General features: G+C 35.5%; 41 non-coding genes across 41 annotated transcripts; all 41 read left to right on the top strand.

Moving 5' to 3' along the window:
* The first annotated feature begins 20 nt into the window (after positions 1-20).
* TRNAP-AGG (transfer RNA proline (anticodon AGG)) lies at positions 21-92 on the top strand. The gene has a single exon. It is a non-coding gene; the product is annotated as a tRNA-Pro (tRNA).
* A 1011-nt stretch (positions 93-1103) lies between these two features.
* Positions 1104-1175, top strand: TRNAP-UGG (transfer RNA proline (anticodon UGG)). The gene has a single exon. It is a non-coding gene; the product is annotated as a tRNA-Pro (tRNA).
* Positions 1176-1774: 599 nt separating this feature from the next.
* On the top strand, positions 1775-1846 carry TRNAP-AGG (transfer RNA proline (anticodon AGG)). Its single transcript has one exon. It is a non-coding gene; the product is annotated as a tRNA-Pro (tRNA).
* A 129-nt stretch (positions 1847-1975) lies between these two features.
* Positions 1976-2047, top strand: TRNAP-UGG (transfer RNA proline (anticodon UGG)). The gene has a single exon. It is a non-coding gene; the product is annotated as a tRNA-Pro (tRNA).
* Positions 2048-2646: 599 nt separating this feature from the next.
* Positions 2647-2718, top strand: TRNAP-AGG (transfer RNA proline (anticodon AGG)). Its single transcript has one exon. It is a non-coding gene; the product is annotated as a tRNA-Pro (tRNA).
* A 129-nt stretch (positions 2719-2847) lies between these two features.
* TRNAP-UGG (transfer RNA proline (anticodon UGG)) lies at positions 2848-2919 on the top strand. Its single transcript has one exon. It is a non-coding gene; the product is annotated as a tRNA-Pro (tRNA).
* A 598-nt stretch (positions 2920-3517) lies between these two features.
* On the top strand, positions 3518-3589 carry TRNAP-AGG (transfer RNA proline (anticodon AGG)). Its single transcript has one exon. It is a non-coding gene; the product is annotated as a tRNA-Pro (tRNA).
* Positions 3590-3718: 129 nt separating this feature from the next.
* Positions 3719-3790, top strand: TRNAP-UGG (transfer RNA proline (anticodon UGG)). Its single transcript has one exon. It is a non-coding gene; the product is annotated as a tRNA-Pro (tRNA).
* Positions 3791-4389: 599 nt separating this feature from the next.
* Positions 4390-4461, top strand: TRNAP-AGG (transfer RNA proline (anticodon AGG)). The gene has a single exon. It is a non-coding gene; the product is annotated as a tRNA-Pro (tRNA).
* A 129-nt stretch (positions 4462-4590) lies between these two features.
* Positions 4591-4662, top strand: TRNAP-UGG (transfer RNA proline (anticodon UGG)). The gene has a single exon. It is a non-coding gene; the product is annotated as a tRNA-Pro (tRNA).
* A 599-nt stretch (positions 4663-5261) lies between these two features.
* On the top strand, positions 5262-5333 carry TRNAP-AGG (transfer RNA proline (anticodon AGG)). Its single transcript has one exon. It is a non-coding gene; the product is annotated as a tRNA-Pro (tRNA).
* Positions 5334-5462: 129 nt separating this feature from the next.
* On the top strand, positions 5463-5534 carry TRNAP-UGG (transfer RNA proline (anticodon UGG)). Its single transcript has one exon. It is a non-coding gene; the product is annotated as a tRNA-Pro (tRNA).
* Positions 5535-6164: 630 nt separating this feature from the next.
* Positions 6165-6236, top strand: TRNAP-AGG (transfer RNA proline (anticodon AGG)). Its single transcript has one exon. It is a non-coding gene; the product is annotated as a tRNA-Pro (tRNA).
* A 129-nt stretch (positions 6237-6365) lies between these two features.
* On the top strand, positions 6366-6437 carry TRNAP-UGG (transfer RNA proline (anticodon UGG)). Its single transcript has one exon. It is a non-coding gene; the product is annotated as a tRNA-Pro (tRNA).
* Positions 6438-7036: 599 nt separating this feature from the next.
* Positions 7037-7108, top strand: TRNAP-AGG (transfer RNA proline (anticodon AGG)). Its single transcript has one exon. It is a non-coding gene; the product is annotated as a tRNA-Pro (tRNA).
* A 129-nt stretch (positions 7109-7237) lies between these two features.
* TRNAP-UGG (transfer RNA proline (anticodon UGG)) lies at positions 7238-7309 on the top strand. The gene has a single exon. It is a non-coding gene; the product is annotated as a tRNA-Pro (tRNA).
* A 599-nt stretch (positions 7310-7908) lies between these two features.
* TRNAP-AGG (transfer RNA proline (anticodon AGG)) lies at positions 7909-7980 on the top strand. Its single transcript has one exon. It is a non-coding gene; the product is annotated as a tRNA-Pro (tRNA).
* Positions 7981-8109: 129 nt separating this feature from the next.
* Positions 8110-8181, top strand: TRNAP-UGG (transfer RNA proline (anticodon UGG)). The gene has a single exon. It is a non-coding gene; the product is annotated as a tRNA-Pro (tRNA).
* Positions 8182-8779: 598 nt separating this feature from the next.
* On the top strand, positions 8780-8851 carry TRNAP-AGG (transfer RNA proline (anticodon AGG)). Its single transcript has one exon. It is a non-coding gene; the product is annotated as a tRNA-Pro (tRNA).
* Positions 8852-8980: 129 nt separating this feature from the next.
* Positions 8981-9052, top strand: TRNAP-UGG (transfer RNA proline (anticodon UGG)). The gene has a single exon. It is a non-coding gene; the product is annotated as a tRNA-Pro (tRNA).
* A 599-nt stretch (positions 9053-9651) lies between these two features.
* TRNAP-AGG (transfer RNA proline (anticodon AGG)) lies at positions 9652-9723 on the top strand. Its single transcript has one exon. It is a non-coding gene; the product is annotated as a tRNA-Pro (tRNA).
* A 129-nt stretch (positions 9724-9852) lies between these two features.
* TRNAP-UGG (transfer RNA proline (anticodon UGG)) lies at positions 9853-9924 on the top strand. The gene has a single exon. It is a non-coding gene; the product is annotated as a tRNA-Pro (tRNA).
* A 599-nt stretch (positions 9925-10523) lies between these two features.
* TRNAP-AGG (transfer RNA proline (anticodon AGG)) lies at positions 10524-10595 on the top strand. Its single transcript has one exon. It is a non-coding gene; the product is annotated as a tRNA-Pro (tRNA).
* A 129-nt stretch (positions 10596-10724) lies between these two features.
* TRNAP-UGG (transfer RNA proline (anticodon UGG)) lies at positions 10725-10796 on the top strand. Its single transcript has one exon. It is a non-coding gene; the product is annotated as a tRNA-Pro (tRNA).
* Positions 10797-11395: 599 nt separating this feature from the next.
* On the top strand, positions 11396-11467 carry TRNAP-AGG (transfer RNA proline (anticodon AGG)). Its single transcript has one exon. It is a non-coding gene; the product is annotated as a tRNA-Pro (tRNA).
* Positions 11468-11596: 129 nt separating this feature from the next.
* On the top strand, positions 11597-11668 carry TRNAP-UGG (transfer RNA proline (anticodon UGG)). The gene has a single exon. It is a non-coding gene; the product is annotated as a tRNA-Pro (tRNA).
* A 599-nt stretch (positions 11669-12267) lies between these two features.
* Positions 12268-12339, top strand: TRNAP-AGG (transfer RNA proline (anticodon AGG)). The gene has a single exon. It is a non-coding gene; the product is annotated as a tRNA-Pro (tRNA).
* A 129-nt stretch (positions 12340-12468) lies between these two features.
* On the top strand, positions 12469-12540 carry TRNAP-UGG (transfer RNA proline (anticodon UGG)). Its single transcript has one exon. It is a non-coding gene; the product is annotated as a tRNA-Pro (tRNA).
* Positions 12541-13139: 599 nt separating this feature from the next.
* Positions 13140-13211, top strand: TRNAP-AGG (transfer RNA proline (anticodon AGG)). Its single transcript has one exon. It is a non-coding gene; the product is annotated as a tRNA-Pro (tRNA).
* A 129-nt stretch (positions 13212-13340) lies between these two features.
* Positions 13341-13412, top strand: TRNAP-UGG (transfer RNA proline (anticodon UGG)). The gene has a single exon. It is a non-coding gene; the product is annotated as a tRNA-Pro (tRNA).
* Positions 13413-14011: 599 nt separating this feature from the next.
* Positions 14012-14083, top strand: TRNAP-AGG (transfer RNA proline (anticodon AGG)). The gene has a single exon. It is a non-coding gene; the product is annotated as a tRNA-Pro (tRNA).
* Positions 14084-14212: 129 nt separating this feature from the next.
* TRNAP-UGG (transfer RNA proline (anticodon UGG)) lies at positions 14213-14284 on the top strand. The gene has a single exon. It is a non-coding gene; the product is annotated as a tRNA-Pro (tRNA).
* Positions 14285-14883: 599 nt separating this feature from the next.
* Positions 14884-14955, top strand: TRNAP-AGG (transfer RNA proline (anticodon AGG)). Its single transcript has one exon. It is a non-coding gene; the product is annotated as a tRNA-Pro (tRNA).
* Positions 14956-15084: 129 nt separating this feature from the next.
* TRNAP-UGG (transfer RNA proline (anticodon UGG)) lies at positions 15085-15156 on the top strand. Its single transcript has one exon. It is a non-coding gene; the product is annotated as a tRNA-Pro (tRNA).
* A 599-nt stretch (positions 15157-15755) lies between these two features.
* On the top strand, positions 15756-15827 carry TRNAP-AGG (transfer RNA proline (anticodon AGG)). Its single transcript has one exon. It is a non-coding gene; the product is annotated as a tRNA-Pro (tRNA).
* A 295-nt stretch (positions 15828-16122) lies between these two features.
* TRNAP-UGG (transfer RNA proline (anticodon UGG)) lies at positions 16123-16194 on the top strand. The gene has a single exon. It is a non-coding gene; the product is annotated as a tRNA-Pro (tRNA).
* A 598-nt stretch (positions 16195-16792) lies between these two features.
* TRNAP-AGG (transfer RNA proline (anticodon AGG)) lies at positions 16793-16864 on the top strand. Its single transcript has one exon. It is a non-coding gene; the product is annotated as a tRNA-Pro (tRNA).
* Positions 16865-16993: 129 nt separating this feature from the next.
* TRNAP-UGG (transfer RNA proline (anticodon UGG)) lies at positions 16994-17065 on the top strand. Its single transcript has one exon. It is a non-coding gene; the product is annotated as a tRNA-Pro (tRNA).
* A 599-nt stretch (positions 17066-17664) lies between these two features.
* Positions 17665-17736, top strand: TRNAP-AGG (transfer RNA proline (anticodon AGG)). Its single transcript has one exon. It is a non-coding gene; the product is annotated as a tRNA-Pro (tRNA).
* Positions 17737-17865: 129 nt separating this feature from the next.
* TRNAP-UGG (transfer RNA proline (anticodon UGG)) lies at positions 17866-17937 on the top strand. Its single transcript has one exon. It is a non-coding gene; the product is annotated as a tRNA-Pro (tRNA).
* Positions 17938-18536: 599 nt separating this feature from the next.
* TRNAP-AGG (transfer RNA proline (anticodon AGG)) lies at positions 18537-18608 on the top strand. The gene has a single exon. It is a non-coding gene; the product is annotated as a tRNA-Pro (tRNA).
* The last annotated feature ends 117 nt before the right edge of the window (positions 18609-18725 follow it).

Genomic DNA, 18725 nt, shown 5'->3' with positions numbered 1-18725 from the left:
GCGTATAAAATAGCATCTAAGGCTCGTTGGTCTAGGGGTATGATTCTCGCTTAGGGTGCGAGAGGTCCCGGGTTCAAATCCCGGACGAGCCCAACTTTTCTGAAAAAGGAAAACCATAGAACTATTTCCTTTAAATAAAACCATAGAACTATTTCCTTTAAATAATAATTAAGAGTTAAGTTCACAAAAAAAATAAAAAAAACATGGAATATGGCATCTAAGGCTCGTTGGTCTAGGGGTATGATTCTCGCTTTGGGTGCGAGAGGTCCCGGGTTCAAATCCTGGACGAGCCCATATTTTCTGAATAAAGAAAACCATAGAACTATTTCCTTTAAATAGATTCCTCCTAAAGAGTTAACTTCCTCAGATGCCATCTTCTTGTATCTCATTCTCTATGCTGCCTATTCTGGTGTATATTTTAGTGATAGTGTTGTGTTACTTTAGGTGAGGAAATTGCTTTAGATAATTACTTTTTTGTACACGTCATAGAATAAACATCATACTCTTAAGTGCTCTGAATTGTTTAATGTCAGCACTAAGGGCAAAAGAGCATTATACAACAGTTTTAGACCTCTTATTTCAAGAATGATCTCTCTGTGGACAGAGATTCCATGTTAACACCTTTTCTAGACTTGCTTTTCTTCACTACCCTGAGATCTTTGAAACCTAGGTTTTTATTATAGTCTGATTGGTTAAGCATAGAGTACGACAGAGTCTGTTTCCACAAATTGTATTTTTTGGTCTGAATATAATTACAGAAAGCTGCTATATACAGTATCTTTGGACTACAAGACTGAAAACCGTATTATTTTTTTAAGTGGAATGTGTGTTAGAGACCACTTTGAAAAAGTTCCCACAAAAAAATAAAAAACACATATAAAATAGCATCTAAGGCTCGTTGGTCTAGGGGTATGATTCTCGCTTAGGGTGCGAGAGGGTGCGAGAGGTCCCGGGTTCAAATCCCGGACGAGCCCAACTTTTCTGAAAAAGGAAAACCATAGAACTATTTCCTTTAAATAAAACCATAGAACTATTTCCTTTAAATAATAATTAAGAGTTAAGTTCACAAAAAAAATAAAAAAAACATGGAATATGGCATCTAAGGCTCGTTGGTCTAGGGGTATGATTCTCGCTTTGGGTGCGAGAGGTCCCGGGTTCAAATCCCGGACGAGCCCATATTTTCTGAATAAAGAAAACCATAGAACTATTTCCTTTAAATAGATTCCTCCTAAAGAGTTAACTTCCTCAGATGCCATCTTCCTGTATCTCATTCTCTATGCTGCCTATTCTGGTGTATATTTTAGTGATAGTGTTGTGTTACTTTAGGTGAGGAAATTGCTTTAGATAATTACTTTTTTGTACACGTCATAGAATAAACATCATACTCTTAAGTGCTCTGAATTGTTTAATGTCAGCACTAAGGGTAAAAGAGCATTATACAACAGTTTTAGACCTCTTATTTCAAGAATGATCTCTCTGTGGACAGAGATTCCATGTTAACACCTTTTCTAGACTTGCTTTTCTTCACTACCCTGAGATCTTTGAAACCTAGGTTTTTATTATAGTCTGATTGGTTAAGCATAGAGTATGACAGAGTCTGTTTCCACAAATTGTATTTTTTGGTCTGAATATAATTACAGAAAGCTGCTATATACAGTATCTTTGGACTACAAGACTGAAAACCGTATTATTTTTTTAAGTGGAATGTGTGTTAGAGACCACTTTGAAAAAGTTCCCACAAAAAAATAAAAAACACATATAAAATAGCATCTAAGGCTCGTTGGTCTAGGGGTATGATTCTCGCTTAGGGTGCGAGAGGTCCCGGGTTCAAATCCCGGACGAGCCCAACTTTTCTGAAAAAGGAAAACCATAGAACTATTTCCTTTAAATAAAACCATAGAACTATTTCCTTTAAATAATAATTAAGAGTTAAGTTCACAAAAAAAATAAAAAAAACATGGAATATGGCATCTAAGGCTCGTTGGTCTAGGGGTATGATTCTCGCTTTGGGTGCGAGAGGTCCCGGGTTCAAATCCCGGACGAGCCCATATTTTCTGAATAAAGAAAACCATAGAACTATTTCCTTTAAATAGATTCCTCCTAAAGAGTTAACTTCCTCAGATGCCATCTTCTTGTATCTCATTCTCTATGCTGCCTATTCTGGTGTATATTTTAGTGATAGTGTTGTGTTACTTTAGGTGAGGAAATTGCTTTAGATAATTACTTTTTTGTACACGTCATAGAATAAACATCATACTCTTAAGTGCTCTGAATTGTTTAATGTCAGCACTAAGGGTAAAAGAGCATTATACAACAGTTTTAGACCTCTTATTTCAAGAATGATCTCTCTGTGGACAGAGATTCCATGTTAACACCTTTTCTAGACTTGCTTTTCTTCACTACCCTGAGATCTTTGAAACCTAGGTTTTTATTATAGTCTGATTGGTTAAGCATAGAGTACGACAGAGTCTGTTTCCACAAATTGTATTTTTTGGTCTGAATATAATTACAGAAAGCTGCTATATACAGTATCTTTGGACTACAAGACTGAAAACCGTATTATTTTTTTAAGTGGAATGTGTGTTAGAGACCACTTTGAAAAAGTTCCCACAAAAAAATAAAAAACACATATAAAATAGCATCTAAGGCTCGTTGGTCTAGGGGTATGATTCTCGCTTAGGGTGCGAGAGGTCCCGGGTTCAAATCCCGGACGAGCCCAACTTTTCTGAAAAAGGAAAACCATAGAACTATTTCCTTTAAATAAAACCATAGAACTATTTCCTTTAAATAATAATTAAGAGTTAAGTTCACAAAAAAAATAAAAAAAACATGGAATATGGCATCTAAGGCTCGTTGGTCTAGGGGTATGATTCTCGCTTTGGGTGCGAGAGGTCCCGGGTTCAAATCCCGGACGAGCCCATATTTTCTGAATAAAGAAAACCATAGAACTATTTCCTTTAAATAGATTCCTCCTAAAGAGTTAACTTCCTCAGATGCCATCTTCCTGTATCTCATTCTCTATGCTGCCTATTCTGGTGTATATTTTAGTGATAGTGTTGTGTTACTTTAGGTGAGGAAATTGCTTTAGATAATTACTTTTTTGTACACGTCATAGAATAAACATCATACTCTTAAGTGCTCTGAATTGTTTAATGTCAGCACTAAGGGTAAAAGAGCATTATACAACAGTTTTAGACCTCTTATTTCAAGAATGATCTCTCTGTGGACAGAGATTCCATGTTAACACCTTTTCTAGACTTGCTTTTCTTCACTACCCTGAGATTTTGAAACCTAGGTTTTTATTATAGTCTGATTGGTTAAGCATAGAGTACGACAGAGTCTGTTTCCACAAATTGTATTTTTTGGTCTGAATATAATTACAGAAAGCTGCTATATACAGTATCTTTGGACTACAAGACTGAAAACCGTATTATTTTTTTAAGTGGAATGTGTGTTAGAGACCACTTTGAAAAAGTTCCCACAAAAAAATAAAAAACACATATAAAATAGCATCTAAGGCTCGTTGGTCTAGGGGTATGATTCTCGCTTAGGGTGCGAGAGGTCCCGGGTTCAAATCCCGGACGAGCCCAACATTTCTGAAAAAGGAAAACCATAGAACTATTTCCTTTAAATAAAACCATAGAACTATTTCCTTTAAATAATAATTAAGAGTTAAGTTCACAAAAAAAATAAAAAAAACATGGAATATGGCATCTAAGGCTCGTTGGTCTAGGGGTATGATTCTCGCTTTGGGTGCGAGAGGTCCCGGGTTCAAATCCCGGACGAGCCCATATTTTCTGAATAAAGAAAACCATAGAACTATTTCCTTTAAATAGATTCCTCCTAAAGAGTTAACTTCCTCAGATGCCATCTTCTTGTATCTCATTCTCTATGCTGCCTATTCTGGTGTATATTTTAGTGATAGTGTTGTGTTACTTTAGGTGAGGAAATTGCTTTAGATAATTACTTTTTTGTACACGTCATAGAATAAACATCATACTCTTAAGTGCTCTGAATTGTTTAATGTCAGCACTAAGGGCAAAAGAGCATTATACAACAGTTTTAGACCTCTTATTTCAAGAATGATCTCTCTGTGGACAGAGATTCCATGTTAACACCTTTTCTAGACTTGCTTTTCTTCACTACCCTGAGATTTTTGAAACCTAGGTTTTTATTATAGTCTGATTGGTTAAGCATAGAGTACGACAGAGTCTGTTTCCACAAATTGTATTTTTTGGTCTGAATATAATTACAGAAAGCTGCTATATACAGTATCTTTGGACTACAAGACTGAAAACCGTATTATTTTTTTAAGTGGAATGTGTGTTAGAGACCACTTTGAAAAAGTTCCCACAAAAAAATAAAAAACACATATAAAATAGCATCTAAGGCTCGTTGGTCTAGGGGTATGATTCTCGCTTAGGGTGCGAGAGGTCCCGGGTTCAAATCCCGGACGAGCCCAACTTTTCTGAAAAAGGAAAACCATAGAACTATTTCCTTTAAATAAAACCATAGAACTATTTCCTTTAAATAATAATTAAGAGTTAAGTTCACAAAAAAAATAAAAAAAACATGGAATATGGCATCTAAGGCTCGTTGGTCTAGGGGTATGATTCTCGCTTTGGGTGCGAGAGGTCCCGGGTTCAAATCCCGGACGAGCCCATATTTTCTGAATAAAGAAAACCATAGAACTATTTCCTTTAAATAGATTCCTCCTAAAGAGTTAACTTCCTCAGATGCCATCTTCCTGTATCTCATCCTCTATGCTGCCTATTCTGGTGTATATTTTAGTGATAGTGTTGTGTTACTTTAGGTGAGGAAATTGCTTTAGATAATTATTTTTTTGTACACGTCATAGAATAAACATCATACTCTTAAGTGCTCTGAATTGTTTAATGTCAGCACTAAGGGTAAAAGAGCATTATACAACAGTTTTAGACCTCTTATTTCAAGAATGATCTCTCTGTGGACAGAGATTCCATGTTAACACCTTTTCTAGACTTGCTTTTCTTCACTACCCTGAGATTTTTGAAACCTAGGTTTTTATTATAGTCTGATTGGTTAAGCATAGAGTACGACAGAGTCTGTTTCCACAAATTGTATTTTTTGGTCTGAATATAATTACAGAAAGCTGCTATATACAGTATCTTTGGACTACAAGACTGAAAACCGTATTATTTTTTTAAGTGGAATGTGTGTTAGAGACCACTTTGAAAAAGTTCCCACAAAAAAATAAAAAACACATATAAAATAGCATCTAAGGCTCGTTGGTCTAGGGGTATGATTCTCGCTTAGGGTGCGAGAGGTCCCGGGTTCAAATCCCGGACGAGCCCAACTTTTCTGAAAAAGGAAAACCATAGAACTATTTCCTTTAAATAAAACCATAGAACTATTTCCTTTAAATAATAATTAAGAGTTAAGTTCACAAAAAAAATAAAAAAAACATGGAATATGGCATCTAAGGCTCGTTGGTCTAGGGGTATGATTCTCGCTTTGGGTGCGAGAGGTCCCGGGTTCAAATCCCGGACGAGCCCATATTTTCTGAATAAAGAAAACCATAGAACTATTTCCTTTAAATAGATTCCTCCTAAAGAGTTAACTTCCTCAGATGCCATCTTCCTGTATCTCATTCTCTATGCTGCCTATTCTGGTGTATATTTTAGTGATAGTGTTGTGTTACTTTAGGTGAGGAAATTGCTTTAGATAATTACTTTTTTGTACACGTCATAGAATAAACATCATACTCTTAAGTGCTCTGAATTGTTTAATGTCAGCACTAAGGGTAAAAGAGCATTATACAACAGTTTTAGACCTCTTATTTCAAGAATGATCTCTCTGTGGACAGAGATTCCATGTTAACACCTTTTCTAGACTTGCTTTTCTTCACTACCCTGAGATCTTTGAAACCTAGGTTTTTATTATAGTCTGATTGGTTAAGCATAGAGTACGACAGAGTCTGTTTCCACAAATTGTATTTTTTGGTCTGAATATAATTACAGAAAGCTGCTATATACAGTATCTTTGGACTACAAGACTGAAAACCGTAGTATCTTTGGACTACAAGACTGAAAACCGTATTATTTTTTTAAGTGGAATGTGTGTTAGAGACCACTTTGAAAAAGTTCCCACAAAAAAATAAAAAACACATATAAAATGGCATCTAAGGCTCGTTGGTCTAGGGGTATGATTCTCGCTTAGGGTGCGAGAGGTCCCGGGTTCAAATCCCGGACGAGCCCAACTTTTCTGAAAAAGGAAAACCATAGAACTATTTCCTTTAAATAAAACCATAGAACTATTTCCTTTAAATAATAATTAAGAGTTAAGTTCACAAAAAAAATAAAAAAAACATGGAATATGGCATCTAAGGCTCGTTGGTCTAGGGGTATGATTCTCGCTTTGGGTGCGAGAGGTCCCGGGTTCAAATCCCGGACGAGCCCATATTTTCTGAATAAAGAAAACCATAGAACTATTTCCTTTAAATAGATTCCTCCTAAAGAGTTAACTTCCTCAGATGCCATCTTCCTGTATCTCATCCTCTATGCTGCCTATTCTGGTGTATATTTTAGTGATAGTGTTGTGTTACTTTAGGTGAGGAAATTGCTTTAGATAATTACTTTTTTGTACACGTCATAGAATAAACATCATACTCTTAAGTGCTCTGAATTGTTTAATGTCAGCACTAAGGGTAAAAGAGCATTATACAACAGTTTTAGACCTCTTATTTCAAGAATGATCTCTCTGTGGACAGAGATTCCATGTTAACACCTTTTCTAGACTTGCTTTTCTTCACTACCCTGAGATCTTTGAAACCTAGGTTTTTATTATAGTCTGATTGGTTAAGCATAGAGTACGACAGAGTCTGTTTCCACAAATTGTATTTTTTGGTCTGAATATAATTACAGAAAGCTGCTATATACAGTATCTTTGGACTACAAGACTGAAAACCGTATTATTTTTTTAAGTGGAATGTGTGTTAGAGACCACTTTGAAAAAGTTCCCACAAAAAAATAAAAAACACATATAAAATAGCATCTAAGGCTCGTTGGTCTAGGGGTATGATTCTCGCTTAGGGTGCGAGAGGTCCCGGGTTCAAATCCCGGACGAGCCCAACTTTTCTGAAAAAGGAAAACCATAGAACTATTTCCTTTAAATAAAACCATAGAACTATTTCCTTTAAATAATAATTAAGAGTTAAGTTCACAAAAAAAATAAAAAAAACATGGAATATGGCATCTAAGGCTCGTTGGTCTAGGGGTATGATTCTCGCTTTGGGTGCGAGAGGTCCCGGGTTCAAATCCCGGACGAGCCCATATTTTCTGAATAAAGAAAACCATAGAACTATTTCCTTTAAATAGATTCCTCCTAAAGAGTTAACTTCCTCAGATGCCATCTTCTTGTATCTCATTCTCTATGCTGCCTATTCTGGTGTATATTTTAGTGATAGTGTTGTGTTACTTTAGGTGAGGAAATTGCTTTAGATAATTATTTTTTTGTACACGTCATAGAATAAACATCATACTCTTAAGTGCTCTGAATTGTTTAATGTCAGCACTAAGGGTAAAAGAGCATTATACAACAGTTTTAGACCTCTTATTTCAAGAATGATCTCTCTGTGGACAGAGATTCCATGTTAACACCTTTTCTAGACTTGCTTTTCTTCACTACCCTGAGATCTTTGAAACCTAGGTTTTTATTATAGTCTGATTGGTTAAGCATAGAGTACGACAGAGTCTGTTTCCACAAATTGTATTTTTTGGTCTGAATATAATTACAGAAAGCTGCTATATACAGTATCTTTGGACTACAAGACTGAAAACCGTATTATTTTTTTAAGTGGAATGTGTGTTAGAGACCACTTTGAAAAAGTTCCCACAAAAAAATAAAAAACACATATAAAATAGCATCTAAGGCTCGTTGGTCTAGGGGTATGATTCTCGCTTAGGGTGCGAGAGGTCCCGGGTTCAAATCCCGGACGAGCCCAACTTTTCTGAAAAAGGAAAACCATAGAACTATTTCCTTTAAATAAAACCATAGAACTATTTCCTTTAAATAATAATTAAGAGTTAAGTTCACAAAAAAAATAAAAAAAACATGGAATATGGCATCTAAGGCTCGTTGGTCTAGGGGTATGATTCTCGCTTTGGGTGCGAGAGGTCCCGGGTTCAAATCCCGGACGAGCCCATATTTTCTGAATAAAGAAAACCATAGAACTATTTCCTTTAAATAGATTCCTCCTAAAGAGTTAACTTCCTCAGATGCCATCTTCTGTATCTCATTCTCTATGCTGCCTATTCTGGTGTATATTTTAGTGATAGTGTTGTGTTACTTTAGGTGAGGAAATTGCTTTAGATAATTACTTTTTTGTACACGTCATAGAATAAACATCATACTCTTAAGTGCTCTGAATTGTTTAATGTCAGCACTAAGGGTAAAAGAGCATTATACAACAGTTTTAGACCTCTTATTTCAAGAATGATCTCTCTGTGGACAGAGATTCCATGTTAACACCTTTTCTAGACTTGCTTTTCTTCACTACCCTGAGATCTTTGAAACCTAGGTTTTTATTATAGTCTGATTGGTTAAGCATAGAGTACGACAGAGTCTGTTTCCACAAATTGTATTTTTTGGTCTGAATATAATTACAGAAAGCTGCTATATACAGTATCTTTGGACTACAAGACTGAAAACCGTATTATTTTTTTAAGTGGAATGTGTGTTAGAGACCACTTTGAAAAAGTTCCCACAAAAAAATAAAAAACACATATAAAATAGCATCTAAGGCTCGTTGGTCTAGGGGTATGATTCTCGCTTAGGGTGCGAGAGGTCCCGGGTTCAAATCCCGGACGAGCCCAACTTTTCTGAAAAAGGAAAACCATAGAACTATTTCCTTTAAATAAAACCATAGAACTATTTCCTTTAAATAATAATTAAGAGTTAAGTTCACAAAAAAAATAAAAAAAACATGGAATATGGCATCTAAGGCTCGTTGGTCTAGGGGTATGATTCTCGCTTTGGGTGCGAGAGGTCCCGGGTTCAAATCCCGGACGAGCCCATATTTTCTGAATAAAGAAAACCATAGAACTATTTCCTTTAAATAGATTCCTCCTAAAGAGTTAACTTCCTCAGATGCCATCTTCCTGTATCTCATTCTCTATGCTGCCTATTCTGGTGTATATTTTAGTGATAGTGTTGTGTTACTTTAGGTGAGGAAATTGCTTTAGATAATTACTTTTTTGTACACGTCATAGAATAAACATCATACTCTTAAGTGCTCTGAATTGTTTAATGTCAGCACTAAGGGTAAAAGAGCATTATACAACAGTTTTAGACCTCTTATTTCAAGAATGATCTCTCTGTGGACAGAGATTCCATGTTAACACCTTTTCTAGACTTGCTTTTCTTCACTACCCTGAGATCTTTGAAACCTAGGTTTTTATTATAGTCTGATTGGTTAAGCATAGAGTACGACAGAGTCTGTTTCCACAAATTGTATTTTTTGGTCTGAATATAATTACAGAAAGCTGCTATATACAGTATCTTTGGACTACAAGACTGAAAACCGTATTATTTTTTTAAGTGGAATGTGTGTTAGAGACCACTTTGAAAAAGTTCCCACAAAAAAATAAAAAACACATATAAAATGGCATCTAAGGCTCGTTGGTCTAGGGGTATGATTCTCGCTTAGGGTGCGAGAGGTCCCGGGTTCAAATCCCGGACGAGCCCAACTTTTCTGAAAAAGGAAAACCATAGAACTATTTCCTTTAAATAAAACCATAGAACTATTTCCTTTAAATAATAATTAAGAGTTAAGTTCACAAAAAAAATAAAAAAAACATGGAATATGGCATCTAAGGCTCGTTGGTCTAGGGGTATGATTCTCGCTTTGGGTGCGAGAGGTCCCGGGTTCAAATCCCGGACGAGCCCATATTTTCTGAATAAAGAAAACCATAGAACTATTTCCTTTAAATAGATTCCTCCTAAAGAGTTAACTTCCTCAGATGCCATCTTCTTGTATCTCATTCTCTATGCTGCCTATTCTGGTGTATATTTTAGTGATAGTGTTGTGTTACTTTAGGTGAGGAAATTGCTTTAGATAATTACTTTTTTGTACACGTCATAGAATAAACATCATACTCTTAAGTGCTCTGAATTGTTTAATGTCAGCACTAAGGGCAAAAGAGCATTATACAACAGTTTTAGACCTCTTATTTCAAGAATGATCTCTCTGTGGACAGAGATTCCATGTTAACACCTTTTCTAGACTTGCTTTTCTTCACTACCCTGAGATTTTTGAAACCTAGGTTTTTATTATAGTCTGATTGGTTAAGCATAGAGTACGACAGAGTCTGTTTCCACAAATTGTATTTTTTGGTCTGAATATAATTACAGAAAGCTGCTATATACAGTATCTTTGGACTACAAGACTGAAAACCGTATTATTTTTTTAAGTGGAATGTGTGTTAGAGACCACTTTGAAAAAGTTCCCACAAAAAAATAAAAAACACATATAAAATAGCATCTAAGGCTCGTTGGTCTAGGGGTATGATTCTCGCTTAGGGTGCGAGAGGTCCCGGGTTCAAATCCCGGACGAGCCCAACTTTTCTGAAAAAGGAAAACCATAGAACTATTTCCTTTAAATAAAACCATAGAACTATTTCCTTTAAATAATAATTAAGAGTTAAGTTCACAAAAAAAATAAAAAAAACATGGAATATGGCATCTAAGGCTCGTTGGTCTAGGGGTATGATTCTCGCTTTGGGTGCGAGAGGTCCCGGGTTCAAATCCCGGACGAGCCCATATTTTCTGAATAAAGAAAACCATAGAACTATTTCCTTTAAATAGATTCCTCCTAAAGAGTTAACTTCCTCAGATGCCATCTTCCTGTATCTCATCCTCTATGCTGCCTATTCTGGTGTATATTTTAGTGATAGTGTTGTGTTACTTTAGGTGAGGAAATTGCTTTAGATAATTATTTTTTTGTACACGTCATAGAATAAACATCATACTCTTAAGTGCTCTGAATTGTTTAATGTCAGCACTAAGGGTAAAAGAGCATTATACAACAGTTTTAGACCTCTTATTTCAAGAATGATCTCTCTGTGGACAGAGATTCCATGTTAACACCTTTTCTAGACTTGCTTTTCTTCACTACCCTGAGATCTTTGAAACCTAGGTTTTTATTATAGTCTGATTGGTTAAGCATAGAGTACGACAGAGTCTGTTTCCACAAATTGTATTTTTTGGTCTGAATATAATTACAGAAAGCTGCTATATACAGTATCTTTGGACTACAAGACTGAAAACCGTATTATTTTTTTAAGTGGAATGTGTGTTAGAGACCACTTTGAAAAAGTTCCCACAAAAAAATAAAAAACACATATAAAATAGCATCTAAGGCTCGTTGGTCTAGGGGTATGATTCTCGCTTAGGGTGCGAGAGGTCCCGGGTTCAAATCCCGGACGAGCCCAACTTTTCTGAAAAAGGAAAACCATAGAACTATTTCCTTTAAATAAAACCATAGAACTATTTCCTTTAAATAATAATTAAGAGTTAAGTTCACAAAAAAAATAAAAAAAACATGGAATATGGCATCTAAGGCTCGTTGGTCTAGGGGTATGATTCTCGCTTTGGGTGCGAGAGGTCCCGGGTTCAAATCCCGGACGAGCCCATATTTTCTGAATAAAGAAAACCATAGAACTATTTCCTTTAAATAGATTCCTCCTAAAGAGTTAACTTCCTCAGATGCCATCTTCCTGTATCTCATCCTCTATGCTGCCTATTCTGGTGTATATTTTAGTGATAGTGTTGTGTTACTTTAGGTGAGGAAATTGCTTTAGATAATTATTTTTTTGTACACGTCATAGAATAAACATCATACTCTTAAGTGCTCTGAATTGTTTAATGTCAGCACTAAGGGTAAAAGAGCATTATACAACAGTTTTAGACCTCTTATTTCAAGAATGATCTCTCTGTGGACAGAGATTCCATGTTAACACCTTTTCTAGACTTGCTTTTCTTCACTACCCTGAGATTTTTGAAACCTAGGTTTTTATTATAGTCTGATTGGTTAAGCATAGAGTACGACAGAGTCTGTTTCCACAAATTGTATTTTTTGGTCTGAATATAATTACAGAAAGCTGCTATATACAGTATCTTTGGACTACAAGACTGAAAACCGTATTATTTTTTTAAGTGGAATGTGTGTTAGAGACCACTTTGAAAAAGTTCCCACAAAAAAATAAAAAACACATATAAAATAGCATCTAAGGCTCGTTGGTCTAGGGGTATGATTCTCGCTTAGGGTGCGAGAGGTCCCGGGTTCAAATCCCGGACGAGCCCAACTTTTCTGAAAAAGGAAAACCATAGAACTATTTCCTTTAAATAAAACCATAGAACTATTTCCTTTAAATAATAATTAAGAGTTAAGTTCACAAAAAAAATAAAAAAAACATGGAATATGGCATCTAAGGCTCGTTGGTCTAGGGGTATGATTCTCGCTTTGGGTGCGAGAGGTCCCGGGTTCAAATCCCGGACGAGCCCATATTTTCTGAATAAAGAAAACCATAGAACTATTTCCTTTAAATAGATTCCTCCTAAAGAGTTAACTTCCTCAGATGCCATCTTCTTGTATCTCATTCTCTATGCTGCCTATTCTGGTGTATATTTTAGTGATAGTGTTGTGTTACTTTAGGTGAGGAAATTGCTTTAGATAATTACTTTTTTGTACACGTCATAGAATAAACATCATACTCTTAAGTGCTCTGAATTGTTTAATGTCAGCACTAAGGGTAAAAGAGCATTATACAACAGTTTTAGACCTCTTATTTCAAGAATGATCTCTCTGTGGACAGAGATTCCATGTTAACACCTTTTCTAGACTTGCTTTTCTTCACTACCCTGAGATCTTTGAAACCTAGGTTTTTATTATAGTCTGATTGGTTAAGCATAGAGTACGACAGAGTCTGTTTCCACAAATTGTATTTTTTGGTCTGAATATAATTACAGAAAGCTGCTATATACAGTATCTTTGGACTACAAGACTGAAAACCGTATTATTTTTTTAAGTGGAATGTGTGTTAGAGACCACTTTGAAAAAGTTCCCACAAAAAAATAAAAAACACATATAAAATAGCATCTAAGGCTCGTTGGTCTAGGGGTATGATTCTCGCTTAGGGTGCGAGAGGTCCCGGGTTCAAATCCCGGACGAGCCCAACTTTTCTGAAAAAGGAAAACCATAGAACTATTTCCTTTAAATAAAACCATAGAACTATTTCCTTTAAATAATAATTAAGAGTTAAGTTCACAAAAAAAATAAAAAAAACATGGAATATGGCATCTAAGGCTCGTTGGTCTAGGGGTATGATTCTCGCTTTGGGTGCGAGAGGTCCCGGGTTCAAATCCCGGACGAGCCCATATTTTCTGAATAAAGAAAACCATAGAACTATTTCCTTTAAATAGATTCCTCCTAAAGAGTTAACTTCCTCAGATGCCATCTTCCTGTATCTCATTCTCTATGCTGCCTATTCTGGTGTATATTTTAGTGATAGTGTTGTGTTACTTTAGGTGAGGAAATTGCTTTAGATAATTACTTTTTTGTACACGTCATAGAATAAACATCATACTCTTAAGTGCTCTGAATTGTTTAATGTCAGCACTAAGGGTAAAAGAGCATTATACAACAGTTTTAGACCTCTTATTTCAAGAATGATCTCTCTGTGGACAGAGATTCCATGTTAACACCTTTTCTAGACTTGCTTTTCTTCACTACCCTGAGATCTTTGAAACCTAGGTTTTTATTATAGTCTGATTGGTTAAGCATAGAGTACGACAGAGTCTGTTTCCACAAATTGTATTTTTTGGTCTGAATATAATTACAGAAAGCTGCTATATACAGTATCTTTGGACTACAAGACTGAAAACCGTATTATTTTTTTAAGTGGAATGTGTGTTAGAGACCACTTTGAAAAAGTTCCCACAAAAAAATAAAAAACACATATAAAATAGCATCTAAGGCTCGTTGGTCTAGGGGTATGATTCTCGCTTAGGGTGCGAGAGGTCCCGGGTTCAAATCCCGGACGAGCCCAACTTTTCTGAAAAAGGAAAACCATAGAACTATTTCCTTTAAATAAAACCATAGAACTATTTCCTTTAAATAATAATTAAGAGTTAAGTTCACAAAAAAAATAAAAAAAACATGGAATATGGCATCTAAGGCTCGTTGGTCTAGGGGTATGATTCTCGCTTTGGGTGCGAGAGGTCCCGGGTTCAAATCCCGGACGAGCCCATATTTTCTGAATAAAGAAAACCATAGAACTATTTCCTTTAAATAGATTCCTCCTAAAGAGTTAACTTCCTCAGATGCCATCTTCCTGTATCTCATTCTCTATGCTGCCTATTCTGGTGTATATTTTAGTGATAGTGTTGTGTTACTTTAGGTGAGGAAATTGCTTTAGATAATTACTTTTTTGTACACGTCATAGAATAAACATCATACTCTTAAGTGCTCTGAATTGTTTAATGTCAGCACTAAGGGTAAAAGAGCATTATACAACAGTTTTAGACCTCTTATTTCAAGAATGATCTCTCTGTGGACAGAGATTCCATGTTAACACCTTTTCTAGACTTGCTTTTCTTCACTACCCTGAGATTTTTGAAACCTAGGTTTTTATTATAGTCTGATTGGTTAAGCATAGAGTACGACAGAGTCTGTTTCCACAAATTGTATTTTTTGGTCTGAATATAATTACAGAAAGCTGCTATATACAGTATCTTTGGACTACAAGACTGAAAACCGTATTATTTTTTTAAGTGGAATGTGTGTTAGAGACCACTTTGAAAAAGTTCCCACAAAAAAATAAAAAACACATATAAAATAGCATCTAAGGCTCGTTGGTCTAGGGGTATGATTCTCGCTTAGGGTGCGAGAGGTCCCGGGTTCAAATCCCGGACGAGCCCAACTTTTCTGAAAAAGGAAAACCATAGAACTATTTCCTTTAAATAAAACCATAGAACTATTTCCTTTAAATAATAATTAAGAGTTAAGTTCACAAAAAAAATAAAAAAAACATGGAATATGGCATCTAAGGCTCGTTGGTCTAGGGGTATGATTCTCGCTTTGGGTGCGAGAGGTCCCGGGTTCAAATCCCGGACGAGCCCATATTTTCTGAATAAAGAAAACCATAGAACTATTTCCTTTAAATAGATTCCTCCTAAAGAGTTAACTTCCTCAGATGCCATCTTCCTGTATCTCATCCTCTATGCTGCCTATTCTGGTGTATATTTTAGTGATAGTGTTGTGTTACTTTAGGTGAGGAAATTGCTTTAGATAATTACTTTTTTGTACACGTCATAGAATAAACATCATACTCTTAAGTGCTCTGAATTGTTTAATGTCAGCACTAAGGGTAAAAGAGCATTATACAACAGTTTTAGACCTCTTATTTCAAGAATGATCTCTCTGTGGACAGAGATTCCATGTTAACACCTTTTCTAGACTTGCTTTTCTTCACTACCCTGAGATTTTTGAAACCTAGGTTTTTATTATAGTCTGATTGGTTAAGCATAGAGTACGACAGAGTCTGTTTCCACAAATTGTATTTTTTGGTCTGAATATAATTACAGAAAGCTGCTATATACAGTATCTTTGGACTACAAGACTGAAAACCGTATTATTTTTTTAAGTGGAATGTGTGTTAGAGACCACTTTGAAAAAGTTCCCACAAAAAAATAAAAAACACATATAAAATGGCATCTAAGGCTCGTTGGTCTAGGGGTATGATTCTCGCTTAGGGTGCGAGAGGTCCCGGGTTCAAATCCCGGACGAGCCCAACTTTTCTGAAAAAGGAAAACCATAGAACTATTTCCTTTAAATAAAACCATAGAACTATTTCCTTTAAATAATAATTAAGAGTTAAGTTCACAAAAAAAATAAAAAAAACATGGAATATGGCATCTAAGGCTCGTTGGTCTAGGGGTATGATCCTGGACAAGCCCAACTTTTCTGAAAAAGGAAAACCATAGAACTATTTCCTTTAAATAAAACCATAGAACTATTTCCTTTAAATAATAATTAAGAGTTAAGTTCACAAAAAAAATAAAAAAAACATGGAATATGGCATCTAAGGCTCGTTGGTCTAGGGGTATGATTCTCGCTTTGGGTGCGAGAGGTCCCGGGTTCAAATCCCGGACGAGCCCATATTTTCTGAATAAAGAAAACCATAGAACTATTTCCTTTAAATAGATTCCTCCTAAAGAGTTAACTTCCTCAGATGCCATCTCCTGTATCTCATCCTCTATGCTGCCTATTCTGGTGTATATTTTAGTGATAGTGTTGTGTTACTTTAGGTGAGGAAATTGCTTTAGATAATTACTTTTTTGTACACGTCATAGAATAAACATCATACTCTTAAGTGCTCTGAATTGTTTAATGTCAGCACTAAGGGCAAAAGAGCATTATACAACAGTTTTAGACCTCTTATTTCAAGAATGATCTCTCTGTGGACAGAGATTCCATGTTAACACCTTTTCTAGACTTGCTTTTCTTCACTACCCTGAGATCTTTGAAACCTAGGTTTTTATTATAGTCTGATTGGTTAAGCATAGAGTACGACAGAGTCTGTTTCCACAAATTGTATTTTTTGGTCTGAATATAATTACAGAAAGCTGCTATATACAGTATCTTTGGACTACAAGACTGAAAACCGTATTATTTTTTTAAGTGGAATGTGTGTTAGAGACCACTTTGAAAAAGTTCCCACAAAAAAATAAAAAACACATATAAAATGGCATCTAAGGCTCGTTGGTCTAGGGGTATGATTCTCGCTTAGGGTGCGAGAGGTCCCGGGTTCAAATCCCGGACGAGCCCAACTTTTCTGAAAAAGGAAAACCATAGAACTATTTCCTTTAAATAAAACCATAGAACTATTTCCTTTAAATAATAATTAAGAGTTAAGTTCACAAAAAAAATAAAAAAAACATGGAATATGGCATCTAAGGCTCGTTGGTCTAGGGGTATGATTCTCGCTTTGGGTGCGAGAGGTCCCGGGTTCAAATCCCGGACGAGCCCATATTTTCTGAATAAAGAAAACCATAGAACTATTTCCTTTAAATAGATTCCTCCTAAAGAGTTAACTTCCTCAGATGCCATCTTCCTGTATCTCATCCTCTATGCTGCCTATTCTGGTGTATATTTTAGTGATAGTGTTGTGTTACTTTAGGTGAGGAAATTGCTTTAGATAATTACTTTTTTGTACACGTCATAGAATAAACATCATACTCTTAAGTGCTCTGAATTGTTTAATGTCAGCACTAAGGGTAAAAGAGCATTATACAACAGTTTTAGACCTCTTATTTCAAGAATGATCTCTCTGTGGACAGAGATTCCATGTTAACACCTTTTCTAGACTTGCTTTTCTTCACTACCCTGAGATCTTTGAAACCTAGGTTTTTATTATAGTCTGATTGGTTAAGCATAGAGTACGACAGAGTCTGTTTCCACAAATTGTATTTTTTGGTCTGAATATAATTACAGAAAGCTGCTATATACAGTATCTTTGGACTACAAGACTGAAAACCGTATTATTTTTTTAAGTGGAATGTGTGTTAGAGACCACTTTGAAAAAGTTCCCACAAAAAAATAAAAAACACATATAAAATAGCATCTAAGGCTCGTTGGTCTAGGGGTATGATTCTCGCTTAGGGTGCGAGAGGTCCCGGGTTCAAATCCCGGACGAGCCCAACTTTTCTGAAAAAGGAAAACCATAGAACTATTTCCTTTAAATAAAACCATAGAACTATTTCCTTTAAATAATAATTAAGAGTTAAGTTCACAAAAAAAATAAAAAAAACATGGAATATGGCATCTAAGGCTCGTTGGTCTAGGGGTATGATTCTCGCTTTGGGTGCGAGAGGTCCCGGGTTCAAATCCCGGACGAGCCCATATTTTCTGAATAAAGAAAACCATAGAACTATTTCCTTTAAATAGATTCCTCCTAAAGAGTTAACTTCCTCAGATGCCATCTTCCTGTATCTCATTCTCTATGCTGCCTATTCTGGTGTATATTTTAGTGATAGTGTTGTGTTACTTTAGGTGAGGAAATTGCTTTAGATAATTACTTTTTTGTACACGTCATAGAATAAACATCATACTCTTAAGTGCTCTGAATTGTTTAATGTCAGCACTAAGGGTAAAAGAGCATTATACAACAGTTTTAGACCTCTTATTTCAAGAATGATCTCTCTGTGGACAGAGATTCCATGTTAACACCTTTTCTAGACTTGCTTTTCTTCACTACCCTGAGATTTTTGAAACCTAGGTTTTTATTATAGTCTGATTGGTTAAGCATAGAGTACGACAGAGTCTGTTTCCACAAATTGTATTTTTTGGTCTGAATATAATTACAGAAAGCTGCTATATACAGTATCTTTGGACTACAAGACTGAAAACCGTATTATTTTTTTAAGTGGAATGTGTGTTAGAGACCACTTTGAAAAAGTTCCCACAAAAAAATAAAAAACACATATAAAATGGCATCTAAGGCTCGTTGGTCTAGGGGTATGATTCTCGCTTAGGGTGCGAGAGGTCCCGGGTTCAAATCCCGGACGAGCCCAACTTTTCTGAAAAAGGAAAACCATAGAACTATTTCCTTTAAATAAAACCATAGAACTATTTCCTTTAAATAATAATTAAGAGTTAAGTTCACAAAAAAAATAAAAAAAACATGGAA

Source organism: Bombina bombina, chromosome 4, assembly GCF_027579735.1.
Source record: "Bombina bombina isolate aBomBom1 chromosome 4, aBomBom1.pri, whole genome shotgun sequence".
NCBI classification, from domain to species: domain Eukaryota; kingdom Metazoa; phylum Chordata; class Amphibia; order Anura; family Bombinatoridae; genus Bombina; species Bombina bombina.
Note: the sequence above shows the minus strand (reverse complement) of the source record. Positions and strands in the feature narration are given on the sequence as shown.